The following is a 14,859-nucleotide window of genomic DNA, read 5'->3' as shown; positions in this document are numbered from 1 at the left end:
TTGAGGAACAGCATATCATCTTCTATCTGGGCACAAAATAACCTCTTGGATTCAATATGGATTTCTCTACACAAGATAGCTTGCTTTTTCTGGTCTATATGAGAACCAATTATTTCTGCTGTATTTCATCAGTGATGATTCTCAGTTATTTCCCCTATTAGCACATTAGGACCTGCTGTAAGCAAGACATCACATTTCTAGATGCTGCCTGACATGCAGTTGCTTTTGTTGTTTCAGAATTTAATTGGATATCAGGTCTGTTAACTTTAGTCATGTAAAGCCTCAAAAGTGAAGCCTGCTTGACTTGAAATGAACCTGAACAGATCTGATGCCATGAAGCTGGCACTGGAAGCACCTACAAATAAGTCTCTTTTAAGTTATTTGCTTGCATCCCTGTCTCCATTAGATACTACCCTACCATCGTCGGCGATCCAGATATCCTCATCATGTGGTCACATGTCCAAACCCATCACTTAGCAACTGATCATGATCTATCTCCAGGTGTTTCTTCAATGTCATCCTTGACCTGTAACCAAACCCAATGAACGATTTAAAGCCCTGGTGCACATTTTTTGTTCAAGACATGTGTCAGCCTCTCTCATGTTTTGGGTTTTGCATTTTGTTCTGGCTATGTAATGATTTCTAGACCACGATCTTTAAATATGTGGACTTCAGCCAAGATCTTGCATTTGCCTGATTAACCTCCCTTCCCCTGCCCTCTCTGCTCCCACCTCACCAAAATTAAATTCTGAGAAAATGAGCACAACTGACAATAAATCAACACTGTGAGCAATTTCAAGAATATAGCTGTCTGGATGCAATATAATCTCATACACTACTTAATCTGATGAGCTTATCTGAATTCCAGCAGAGTTCAGATCAAGAGGCAAGTGGAATTGCTGCCAAACCAGAATCATAATTTTGATACAGAGTAGTTAGATGTCTAATGTTGCAGCTGAAACCTTTTCTAGTACCTGTCCTGGACTACCTCAGAAGTTTCATACGTACCTAAATTAGTTGGTTCTTAAATTAAAGACACAAAAGGTGCTGGAATCTTAAGATGATTCTTAATTTCAATTGTATGTTTAATATTGTTTTGTTATAGAGTTGTAAAGTCATAATCATAGAGGACTACAACACAGAAACAGCACCTTCAACCCATCTAATGCAATCCAAAGTATTATTCTTCCAAGTCCAATTGAGCTGCACCTGGACAATACCCCTTTCATCCATGTACTTAACCAAGCTATACTTAAATGTTTGATGCACCATCAATAACTCTCGGAGATGTGAGTTAAGGTAGGCTTTTATTGGCTGGAAGAAAGCACAAGCAGCAAGAGACCATCACACAACATCCTGGAGACTGAGGAAGGAGCAGTGCCTCCAATCGCCTTTATACCGGGGTCAGTGGGAGGAGCCACAGGAGCAGTCAGCGGGGGGGCGTGTCCAGACAGTTCACCACAATGTTGAAATTGAACCAGCATCCACCACTCCCACTGGCAGCTTTTTCTACACACTAACCAGTCTCTGAGTGAAGAAGCCTCCCTTAAACAATTCACCTTTCACCCTTAACCCATGACCTCTAGTTCCAGTCTCACTCAACCTTAGTGGAAAAATCTCCTTGAATTATCATATATATGTACACCATTCATAATTTTATATAACTCTATCAATTCTTCCCTCGTTTTTCCTATGCTCCAGGGAATAAAGTCCTAACTTATTCAAACTTGCCCTCTAACTCAAGTCCTCAAGTCCCGGCAACATGCAAATTTTCTCTGTATTCTTTCAATCTTGTTAATGTAATTCCTATCGGTACAGTAGGTGACCAGATCTGCAACATGGTCCATCTTAGACCTCACCAACATCTTATTTAACATCAATGTAATATCCTAACTTCTGCACTCAATACTTTGTTTTACTCCAAACACTCCATCTACCGCCCTAAATCCAGTTTAACCCATGGAAGCAGAATCATGGCAAGAACTTTACTAGGCAATTAACTGAATAAAAGTTATGGCAGTAAGTTTAGGATCTGAACCAGTACCCTGGCAGAAACAAGTAGTGTATATAGGCAGCCAGCGTTGCTTTCCCAGTGAAATTCCACTACAGTGTAGGGGGTGGTTTAAAGAATTAAATAAACCAAGGCACTGTTAACTTGAAAAAGTGAAAATTCTGCTTCATTATTTTACAAGATAACATATCTGTATAGCAATATAGTGCAGCATTGAGAAAATTAATATATTACTTTGTTTAATATGAAAACAATTAAAGGATATTAGAGGGCTGATTATAAATTAATTCCATTGAGGTGGGTGGGGAGTTATTTGCTTCAGGGATTATATTCCCTTGTCAGAAAACTATCTCAACAATATTTTATTCAACTCATATAAACAATGACAATTCATGCCAGAGTAAATGTTTATCTTATTAATCCAAATTATTTTCTGGAATGGTATTACTAATGGATAAATTACATTTTAATAAATAGCTACTATAATGAGCTAATACAAAAGCCACTTCTGTACAATGATATTCAACAAGAATTGCAGCGAAGTTTTGTTTCCAATCAACTGTTAAAAATAGGACTTGGGGCCTTTTGGGAACTTTCAGTGGGCTGCAGACATTGTGAACATTCACTTGTTTGGCTGAGGCAGCAGAAAGTTTAACAAGAGCTCGGAGCCTTTCAGGAATTTCCGGTGGTCTGCAATCATAACCAGCTATCAGGCATTTAGCAAAGGCTAATAGAAAGAAGTAATTGTAAACAGAGCTGCCATTGTTGGAATGGGCCAGTGTTAGAGTGGTCAGGCTTTAGCTCAGCAGTCTTCAGCGACAACAGGCAGAGGCTCTAAGAAAGGTACTTGTAATTTTTTTCTTTCTTACTTTGCCTATTATTACAGAGTTAGTGCATTGGGAGTGGGTCCAATGTTGGTGGTATGTTCTTTGTGTGGGTCGTAGGAATTCTGGAAGACCTCCAGTCTTGCTGATAACCATATATGCACAAAGTGCATCAAGCTGAAGTTCCTTTGAGAATTTGTTAAGAAACTGGACCTGCAGCATGATGATTTTTGGCTCACATGAGAGAACAGTGAGTTGATAGATAGGAGCTACAGGGAGGTAGTCAACCTTAAGGTGCTGGAAGCCAGTACCTGGGTGACAATCTGGAGAAGGAGAGGGAATAGGCAGCCAGTACTGAATACCCCTGTGGCTATTCCCATCAATAATAAGTGTATCATTTTGGATACTGTTGGGGGAGGGGATTTATTGGGGAAGCTACAAAGGTCAAGTCTCTGGCTTTGAGACTGGCTCTGTGGGTCAAAAAAGAAGGGGGAGAAGAGGAGTGCAATAATGATATGGGATTCCATAGTTAGAGGACCAGGCAGGAGATGCTATGGAAGTGAAAGAGACACTCTGACCGTATGTTGTCTTCTGGGTGCCAGAGCCAGGGATATCATGTGTCAGGTCCACAACATTCTAAAGGGTGAGTAGCCCGAAGGTGTGGTACGTCCTGCTACCAACGACATAGGTAGGAAAAGGAAGGAGGTCCTGAAGAGAAAATATAGGGAGTTAGGTAGAAAGCTGAAGAGGAGTAGTACCAGTGACTAATCTCTGGATTTCTACATGTGTCACAAGTCAGTGAGGGCAAGCATAGGGTGCTTTGGCAGACGAATGCACGGCTGAGGAATTGGTGCAGGAATTGGATTTCACATTTCTGGATCATTAGGATCTCTTCTGAAGAAGGTATGATGTGTACAAAATGGATAAGTTACACCTGAACCCGAAAGGAACCAATATCCTTGTGGGCAGGTTTGCTAAAGCTGTAGGGGGGGGTTTAAACTAATCTGGCAGGGGGATGGGGGATTTCAATATGCAGGTAGATTTTGAAAATAAAATTGGTGCTGGATCCCAAGAGAGGGAATTTGTAGAATGCCTGCAAGATGGCTGTTTCAGAGCACCTTGTGGTTGAGCTTGCTAGGGGAAAGGCAAATGTGGATTGTAATGAATCAGATTTGATTAGGGTGCTTAAGGTAAAAGAAACTTTTGGAGACAGTAATCACAATATGATAGATATCACCCTGCAATTTGACATGGCTGAATTACAGTTCAGTTTACGAGGGAATTACAGAGGCATGAGAACGGAACTGGTCAAGAAGATTGGAAATGGACACTAGCAGGGATGACAGCAGAACAACAGTGGCTGGAGTATCTGGGAGGAATTCAGAAGGTGGAGAATAGATACATCCCAAAGATGAAGAAGTATTCTAAAGGGAGGATGATACTACTATGGCTGACAAGGGAAGCCAGAGGCAGTGTAAGAGTAAAAGTGTATTTTATATCACAAAAATGGGAAATTAGAGGAGAGAAAACAACTAAAAAAACCATAAGGTGAGAAAAGAGTGTAGTTGCTATTACTAAGGTGACATTTCTTGGGAAGCAGAAGGATCTGAAGGTAGATTAGTCACATAGACAAGCAGGACTACACACAGGGTTTTGAAAATGGGAGCTGAAGAGATTGTGATGACATTAGTAACGATCTTGATTTGATCAAGCATTGCTCAATTTTGGAATGGTTCCAGAATAATGGAAAATTGTAAATGTCACTCCACTCTTTAAGAAGGGGGAAGGACAGCAAAAGTAAATTTTAGGCCAGTTATCCTGATTTCAGCAGTTTCCAGCTGCTACCATCTGGGAAGCGATGGCACAGCAAAAAAGCCGGGACCAACAGGCTCCAGGACAGCTTCTTCCACCAAACCATCAAACTGATGAACTTACGCTGATTTGAGTGTACTGTATATTACACTGACTGTTCTATTTATTATAAGTTATTATGATTGCACATAGCACGTTTAGGTGAGACAGAACATAAAGATTTTTACTCCTCATATATGTGAAGGATGTAAGAAATAAAGTCAATTCAATTCAATTCAAACGAGAAGCAAATCAAACCTAAATGAGAAAGCAGACTGTTGTGAGCTTTGTGAATATTCATTACTTCTGCAAACTGAAAACTTGCTGAGCATCTTTCTTTAGTGATATCACTTCAGTTACAAGCAATGTAAGGCAGCCAGTTCTTATTACAAATGAGGTATACTAATAAATAGATTTTGAAGTGTATTAATAAGGATGGGATGTTGGGTTATGTGGAGGCACATGATAAAAGAGGACAAAGCCTTACCTGACAAATCTGTTGGAATTCTTTGAGGGAAAAACAAGCAGTACAGATAAAAGAGAGTCAGTGGGTGTGTTTACCTAGATTTTCAAAACACATTTGACAAGGTGCCACGTGTGGAGCTAATTAACAAGATAGGAGCCCATGGTATTACAGGAAAGATACTAGTATGGATAGAAGATTGGTTGACTGGCAGGAGGCAAAGAGTGGGAATAAGGGGGGCATATTTTGGTTGGCTGTCAGTGACTAGTGCTGTTCCACAGGGGTCAGTGTTGGGACCACTTCTTTTCATGTTACATGTTAATGATTTTCATGACAGAATTGATAACTTTGTCACCAAGTTTAAAGACAATATGAAGATAGATGGAGTGGAAAGTAATGCTGAGGAAGCAGTGAGTCTGCAGAAGAACTTAGATTGGGAGAATGGGCAAAGAAGTGGCAGATGGAATACAGTGTATAGGGGGGAAGTGTATTGGCATATACTTTGGTAGAAGGAATAGAAGCATTGACTATTTTCTAAATGGGGAGAAAATTCAAAAATCAGAGGTGCAAAAGGACTTGGAAGACCTTGTGCAGGATTCTAGAAAGGTTAACTTGCAGATTGATTCAGAGGTAAGGAAGGCATAATGTAATCTTAGCATTAATTTTGATGGGACTAGAATGTAAAGGCAAGGATGTGATACTAAGGATTTATAAGACTTTGGTCAGACTGCATTTTAAGTATTGTGAGCAGCTTTTAGCCTCTTACGTAAATTACAACATCCTGGCATTGAAGGGTCCAGAGAAGTTTCATGAGAATCCCCCTGGGAATGAAAGGGTTAATGTATGTGGACCATATGATATCTCTGGGCCTGTACGCACTGGAGTTTAGAAGAATGAGGGAGGATCTCATTGAAACGTTTCAAATATTGAAAGGTCAAGAGAGAGTGGATATAGAGAGGAAGTTTCCTATAGTAGGGTGTCTGGAACCAGAGGGCACAGCCTCAGAAAAATGGAACGCCCATTTATATCGGAGATGAGGAGGAACTCATTGTCGCAGGCAACTGTGGAGGCTGTCATTGGGTATATTTCAAGCAGAGGTTGATAGCTTCTTGATTAGTCAGGGCATCAAAGGTTAAGGAAGAAGGCAGGGATATTTTATCAGCCATGATGGAATGGTGGAGAAGTCATGATGGGCTGAAAGGCCAAATTCTGGTCCTATGTCTCCTGGTCTTCTTGACAATTTATCAGTTTACTATTGCAATATACTCTTCTAATTCAACATGAAAACTAAGTGGGACGTATGATTTTTCAGTTGAAGGAATAGATTTGGATAAATCACTGAGATAGCTGCTGGCTGGGAGGATGCTCTCCTTCACTGACTTGGAGGTGGTTTACCTTCATTTACTAAACAGTAAATTATAAATTATCTCACAGTATTAGATGAAAACCTGTTACTTTTTCCCTCAGATTCAAAGCATGAAAACAAAATTCATTACACACATGTGCCATGATGTTGGTGCTCTGAGGTCTGATTAATTGTATCATATCCATATCATGGAAAGACAGGCTGACAGTTGAAAGCACGCTATAGATAGTAGCATTTATGCAATACTAAAAAATCCATAAAACATTGCTGATTTTTTGGGGTCTTCCATACTTGAGAACTAATTCTCCATGTTAGCAGTCACCAGAAATTCTTGCGTATATGTAATGCGTGATTCAAACTTGGAAGTGTGTAATTAGCTTTGATGTACTGTATTAATGGAAACATGGGAATCCGCAGATGCTGGAAAACCAAACTGCTGGAGGAACTCGAAATGTCAAGCAGCATCTATGGAGAAAAATGGATGATCAATTGAAGAAGATGGCAGCAACGAACAATGCAACCAAAGACGACATCCTTCAGCCAGTTCACGAAACTACTTCTTTTATTTCATCTTCCAAATATATTTTCAAATATTTGTTTTTCACTCTTTTATTGCTGTTTGCATGATTTGTTCTTTTTTGGTGCTTTGAGTGTGTGATGTTTTTCTTTGAATGTGTTCCATAGTGTTTCTTTATTTTGTCGCTATCTGTGGGCAGACATATTTTAGGGTTGTATTCTGCATACATACTTTGTTAATAAATGTATTTATATTTTGAACTTTGAACATACTGAGCTGAACCCTGCATCTGTTCTAATGTACTGTTTTGACCTGAAACATCAAGTTTCACAGATGTTGCTTGACTTCTTCCAGCAGATTGCTTATTGATGTATTAATAACTCCATGTATTTGTTCAAGTGGCTTTTAAATGCTATTTTTGGACCTGCTTCAATGACTTCCTCATTCCTTATATACACCACCCTCTGCATAAAGATGTTTCTCTTTAGGTCACTTTTAAATGTCTTCGCTTTCACTTTAAACCTACGCCTTTTGGCTTTGATTCCCTTTCCCTAGGAAAAGGAAAGTTGCTGCTCATGACTTTATAAAGTCACCAATCCATATCACACACACCAAGGAATGAATTCCTGGCCTTTCTGTAACTCAGGACCTTGAGTCCTGTCAACATTCTTGTACATCTTTGCCTCGGTCTTTCCACTGATTGGAATACATTGAAGCATGGTATGAACATTGGCAAGAGTGGATTACATTATAGTCTGCCCAAGTGGCCCTTTCTACCTTGCTCTCTTGCCACCTCTGTGGTAGAGCCTGATATTTCCATAATGGCTTCCTCCGCCTCATGACTCATAGATCCAAAGTGGAATCGAGTCATCTTCAATCTTGAGACAACTTGTAAGAAGAAAAGAAGTTCATGTATGTGAACATATGCTAAGTTTGCTATTTTCATTGCAACTGTAAATACTGGGCTTGCCTTTCCAACCAATATCTTACACTGAAAACCTTTAATACCAAAGCTACTACTCAGCTATTCAAACATAATTATTGTCTCCGCACATACCCAGACAGTGATAAGCAGCACATGTGAATGTAATCATCTAAGGCTAAGAAATGAGAAGTTATAATTTGGTAAAATTTTAATGTTGGCACCGTTCTCCCAGAAATATTTATCTGCAGAATATAATTTTCTTCTTGCCAGATAGCTATTAATTTCAAATTCCAGCCCATGAAAGATCTGTTTTTATACATAACCCACTGATTTAGTACTGATATTTTAGGTGTCATTATTAAATTAATACTACAAAAGTGATGTTTTCCTTAAACTTTTGTCTGATAAACATACGACTGTCAGTGAAAACTTCATTTTGTTTCCCGAAATTCTACAAGGATTTTGGAAAATAAGGAAAAGTTATTCCAACATTGATACTGGGTAATTTATGATATATCCATGATTATATCATGGACAGTAATACATTACTGTATGTTTTTTTTAAATGAAGCTGCTTTTTGTCCATTTAACTGGTTGTTTCTCTTCTAGGCATGCATTCCCCTGTCAAATGACTGGAATTGAAATTGGTTTATTATTGTCACATGTAGCAAGGTACAGTGAAAAGCTGTCTTGCGTACTGTTCCTGCAGATCAAATCAATATACAGTACACTGAGGTTGAACAAAGTAAAACAATAACAGAATGCTGAATAAAGTGTAACAGCTACCGAGAAGGTGCAATGTAGGTAAGCAATGAAGTGTAAGATTGTATCGAGATAAACTGTGCGGTCAAGACTCCATTTTACTGTACTAGGGAACCAATCAGTTGTCTTATAACAATAGGGTGGAAACTATACTTGAGCCTGATGGTACTTAACTTCAGATTTTTGTTTCTTCTGAGAAGAGAGAATGTCCAAGATGGGTAAGGACTTTGACGATGCTTGCCTCACTGAGGCAGTGAGAAGTAGAGACATGTCCATTGAGGGAAGGACAGTTTCCATGAGGTGCTGAGCTGTGTCCTCAGCTCCCTTCACTTTCTTGCAATCATGTGTAGAGCCATACCAAGCCATGATGCATCCAGATAGGATGCTTTCTATGGTGCATCACCAAAAATAATGAGAGGTCAACAGGCGTATGCTAAATTTCTTTTGCTCCTGGGGAAATAGATGTTCAGTCCTAGAACCTGAAGTTCTCAACCCTTTTAACCTCAGCACTGACAACTTTCCTGAAGTTAATGTTGAGCTCTTTCCCTTTGCTGACACTGAGGGTACCAAGTTAGCATAGCAGTTAGCACAACACTATTAGAGCTCAGCTCATCAGAGTTCAGAGTTCAATTACAGCATCTTCTGTAAGAAGTTTGTACGTTCTTCCCATGAACATCTGGGATTCTTCCAGGTGCTCCGTTTTCTTCCTACAGTCCAAAGATGTACCAGTTTTTAGGTTAGTGGGTCATTGTAAATTGTCCCTTGATTAGGCTAGCTTTAAACAGATGGATTGCTGGACAGTGTCGCCTGTTGGGTTAGAAGGGCCTGTTCTGCACTGTACCTCTAAATAAAACATAAATAAATAAAAGCAAGCTTTTTGACAGCATATCAGTAAACTCACTATCTTCTTCCTATACTCTAACTCATTATTATTTGGAATGCAATCCACCGCAGTGATACCATCTGACCTAAAGCAGAGTCTGGTCACACGGTCATGAGTGTACAAGGAGAGGAGTCATATGAGACTCTAATAATAAAGCTGATGCTGAGTCTGTCTATCAGTAATAATGGATTGAGAAACACTGGAGATCTCCTGAGATATCACCACTTAGTTCCATTTTTTTGATTTATTCTTCGGAAACATTTTATCATTTTCATCATACCAGCGGTGGTGGTTGGCATCGGTCTGTCTCGAAGGACAATGGGTGATGATGATCATCATCACAAGCCTGGGCAGAAGGTATGGAAATCCTGCTATCCTCAGTCATCAAGGTCCCCCTCTCAACCACACCATTGTAGTCCAAAGGAAAGATTATGAAGCAATAGGTTTGGCACCAGCTCGGCTGCAGGAGCTGCTGGAAGGATGTTCAGTGATGTCCATCCGCCTTAGGGACTCCATTCCAGATTTGCTGTCTGGCTTTACTCGCATAACCTTTGTCTCCCCTGAGGCTGCTGACAAGGCAGAGGGGCTATTTTCCCATAGTTGGGGATCTGGTTAACAAGCACCAGGACGTGCCCACACACCGGTGGGCCTGGTTTTACGTGTGCAGGGGCCAGACCTCCTACCCGATCTCTGTAGTTCAGCCTGAGATGAAAGCAGTTCAGGTTCCATGTGTCACCAGGGAGGAGGCACTTCATGAGGCTTGTTGTTGAGAGGCTGTGTACTGACAGGGAGAGCATTACACATTCAGCTTTCCTTTTCACAAGACTGTTGGCCTGCGGTGGAAGCTGAAAGTGAGAGCGACAAGCACTACCCACTACTCTACCACACTAGACACATCACAACAACCATTTCGACACCTACTAGTAGAGATATCGAAAAGAAGAGGACATACAGTAGGTTTAAGGTGAAATGGAGAAGATTTAAAGGTGATTTGAGTAATATATTCTCGACACAGGAAATGGTTGATATCTGGAATATGCTGATAGAGGTGGTGGAGTCAGATACAATCAAAGTTCAAAGTAAATTTATACCCACCATATACAAACCTGAGACATGCTTCCTTGAGGGCAGGTTCAGTAAATCCAAAGAAAACGTAATATGATCAATGAAAGAAGGCATCCAACAGAATGTGCAAATGACAACAAACCATGCAAATACAAAAAGAGAAATAACAATAATAATAACAAATGATAATACTAATAAATAAGCAATGAATATCAAGAACATGAGATGAAGAGTTCTTGAAACTGAGTCTGTAAATTGTGGGAACAGTTCAGAGATGGGAGAGTGAAGTTGAGTGAAGTTATTTCCACTGGTTCAAGAGCCTGATGGTTGACGGGTAATAACTGTTCCTGAACCTGATGATGAGGGTCCTAAGGCTCCTTCAACCTGTTGGCAGCAGTGAGAAGTCAGCGTGGCCTGGATGGTGCTTTCCTGGATGTGCTCAGTACTGGGGAGGGCTTTACCCATGAGGGACTGGGCCATATCTACCACTTTTTGTAGGATTCCCCATTCAAGAGTATTGGTGGTTTCCATACCAGACTATGAAGTAACCAACGAATACACTCTCCACCGCACATCTATAGATGTTTGTCAAAGATTTAGATGTCATACTGAACCTTTACAAATGTGCTGTCATGCTTTCTTCATAATGGCACTTACATAAGTAGAACAGTCAATGTAATATAGAGCACACACAAATCAACGTAAGTTAATCAGTTTGATGGCCTGCTAGAAGAGGCTGTCCAGGACCCTGTTGGTCCTGGCTTTTATGCTGTGGTACCGTTTCCCAGATGGTAGCAACTGAAGTAGATTGTGGTTGGAGTGACTCAGGTTCCCAATGATTATACAGGCCCTTTTTACACATCTGTCCTTGTATATGTCCTGAAACGTGGGAAGTTCACATCTACAGATGAGCTGGGCTGTTTGCACCACATTCTGCAGAGTTCTGTGATTAATGGAGGTACAGTTCCCATACCAGGCAGTGATGTAGCCAGTCAGGATATGGTTGGCTGCCAGGAAATTCCACTTTTGGCTGATGGAGTGGAGGTGCTCAACAAAGCAGTTTCTCAAATTATGTCCAGTCCCACACCAATGTAGAGGAGGCTGGGTTGGGTGCACCAGATACAATAAACTACCCCATCTGGTTCCCATGTGAAGTGTTCTCTCACTTGGAAGGACCATTTGAGGCTCTGAATGGAGGTAAGTGGGCAAGTGCAGCACTTTGGGTCTTGCAAAGACTTGTGCTGAGACAGAGATTATTGGGATGGAACAAATGGACAAGGGAATCAGAGAGAAAGTGTTCCCTGTGAAAAGCAGAGAGTTGGAGCAGGTAAAGATGTGCTTGGTGGTAGGATCCCTTTGCAGATGGTGGAAGTTGTGGAGAATGGTGTGCTGCATACTGAGTTTCATGGGGTAGTAGGTGAGAACAAGAGGATCTCTATCTCTGGTAAGGTGGTGGAAAGATAGGTTGAGTGTGGATGTCCAGGAAATGGAGGAGATGCGGGTGAGGGTAGCATCAATGGTGGACTAAGAGAAACTCTGCTCTTAAAGAAGGAGGACCTCTTTCATATCCTGGAAAGGAAGGCCTCAACCTGGGAATAGATGTGGTGGTGACGAAGGAACTGAAAAAAAATTGAATAATTACTTAAGCAAAAATTATCTGCAAAGGTATCCAGATAGAGCAGACGAGTAGAGATGACAGGTATGTTCTGCAGGGAGTTAGCATTGACTCATGGGCTGAGTGGACTCCACCTATATCATCGTGAACCTATGCCTTCATGGTGTGTGACAACCACCCAAATCTACATACCTTAGAAAGATATGAGTCATGTGTATCCTTTTAGCTATGCCATTTGATTTGTTCTGACAAGGCGTACATATTTGAAATACACTCTGAATGATCCTTTTACATACTGTTTTTATTTTCTTTCATAGGTTGAACTCCTTGCCCTGATCTTTGTTATGCAATTACCTGAAGGAAAGTACATTCCTGAGAAACAGAAATATTACACTAGTAGCTCCGTCCAGCAAGATGCTGCTCTTACACTGTTGAGGTGAAAAAAAAATCACGAACAAATAGTCTAATAAAACCAACAAATGCTGAAATCTCCTCAGCAGCTTCTATGAGGAGTTCCATGTTTGAAACATTACCCACAGATACTGCTTGACCTGCATGTGCTCAGATGGTGCTGCTCATTTATCCAAACCATATAACAATTACAGCACGGAAACAGGCCATCTCGGCCCTTCTAGTTCGTGCCGAACGCCTACTCTCACCTAGTCCCACCGACTTGCACTCAGCCCATAACCCTCCATTCCTTTCCTGTCCATATACCTATCCAATTTTTTTTAAATGACAATATCGAACCTGCCTCTACCACTTCTACTGGAAGCTCATTCCACACAGCTACTACTCTCGGAGTAAAGAAATTCCCCCTCATGTTACCCCTAAACTTTTGCCCTCTAACTCTCAACTCATGTCCTCTCGTTTGAATCTCCTCTACTCTCAGTGGAAAAAGCCTATCCACGTCAACTCTGTCTATCCCCATCATAATTTTATCAAGTCCCCCCTCAACCTTCTACACTCCAAAGAATAAAGACCTAACTTGTTCAACCTTTCTCTGGAACTTAGGTGCTGAAACCCAGAAAACATTCTAGTAAATCTCTTCTGTACTCTTTTTATTTTATTGACATCTTTCTTATAATTCAGTGACTAGAACTGTACACAATACTCCAAATTTGGCCTCACTAATGCCTTGTACAATTTTAACTTTACATCCCAACTCCTATACTCAATGCTCTGATTTATAAAGGCCAGCATACCAAAAGCTTTCTTCACCACCCTATCCACATGAGATTCCACCTTCAGGGACCTATGCACCATTATTCCTAGGTCACTCTGTTCTACTGCATTCCTCAATGCCCTACCATTTATCATGTATGTCCTATTTTGATTAGTCCTACCAAAATGTAGCACCTCACATTTATCAGCTTTAAACTCCATCTGCCATCTTTCAGCCCACTCTTTTAACTGGCCTAAATCTCTCTGCAAGCTTTAAAAACCTACTTTATTATCCACAACGCCACCTATCTTAGTATCATCAGCATACTTACTAATCCAATTTACCACCCCATCATCCAGATCATTAATGTGTACGACAAACAATATTGGACCCAGTACAAATCCCTGAGGTACACCACTAGTCACCGGTCTCCAACCTGACAAACAGTTATCCACCACTTCTCTCTGGCATCTCCCATCCATTTTACTACTTCAATATTAATACCTAATGATTGAACCTTCCTAACTAACCTTCCATGTGGAACCTTGTCAAAGGAATTACTGGTCCATATAGACAACATCCACTGCTTTACCCTCATCAACTTTTCTCATAACCTCTTCAAAAAATTCAATAAGATTTGTCAAACATGACCTTCCATGCACAAATCCATGTTGACTGTTCCTAATCAGATTCTGTTTATCCAGATAATTATATATGCCATCTCTAATAATACTTTCCATTAATTTACCCACCACTGATGTCAAACTTACGTGCCAATATTTGCTAGGTTTACTCTTAGAACACATGAACCACATGAGCAATACGCCAATCCTCTGGCACCATCCCCATTTCTAATGACATTTGAAATATTTCTGTCAGAGCCACTGCCATTTTTACACTAACTTCCCTCAAGGTCCTAGGGAATATTCTGTCAGGATCCTGAGACTTACCCACTTTTATATTCTTTAGAAGCGCCAGTACTTCTTTAATCATCATAGTTTCCATAACTACCTTACTTGTTTCCCTTACCTTACACAATTCAATATCCTTTTCCTTAGGGAATACTGAAGAAAAGAAATTGTTCAAAATCTCCCCCATCTCTTTTGGCTCCGCACATAGCTGTCCACTCTGAGTCTCTAAGGGACCAATTTTATCCCTCACTATCCTTTTGCTATTAATATAAATGCAGAAACCCTTTGAATTTATTTTCACCTTTCTTGCCAAAGCAACCTCATAACTTCTAACTTCTTTTAGTTTTTCTAATTTCTTTCTTAAGATTCTTTTTACATTCTTTATATTCCTCGAGCACCTCATTTACTCCATGCTGTCTATATTTATTGTAGATCTCTCTCTTTTTCTTAACCAAGTTTCCAATATCCCTTGAAAATCATGGCTCTCTCAAACTTTTAACA

The sequence above is a fragment of the Hypanus sabinus genome, chromosome 6 (genome assembly GCF_030144855.1).
Source record: "Hypanus sabinus isolate sHypSab1 chromosome 6, sHypSab1.hap1, whole genome shotgun sequence".
Taxonomy (NCBI): Eukaryota; Metazoa; Chordata; class Chondrichthyes; order Myliobatiformes; family Dasyatidae; genus Hypanus; species Hypanus sabinus.
This window is presented reverse-complemented; position numbering follows the sequence as displayed.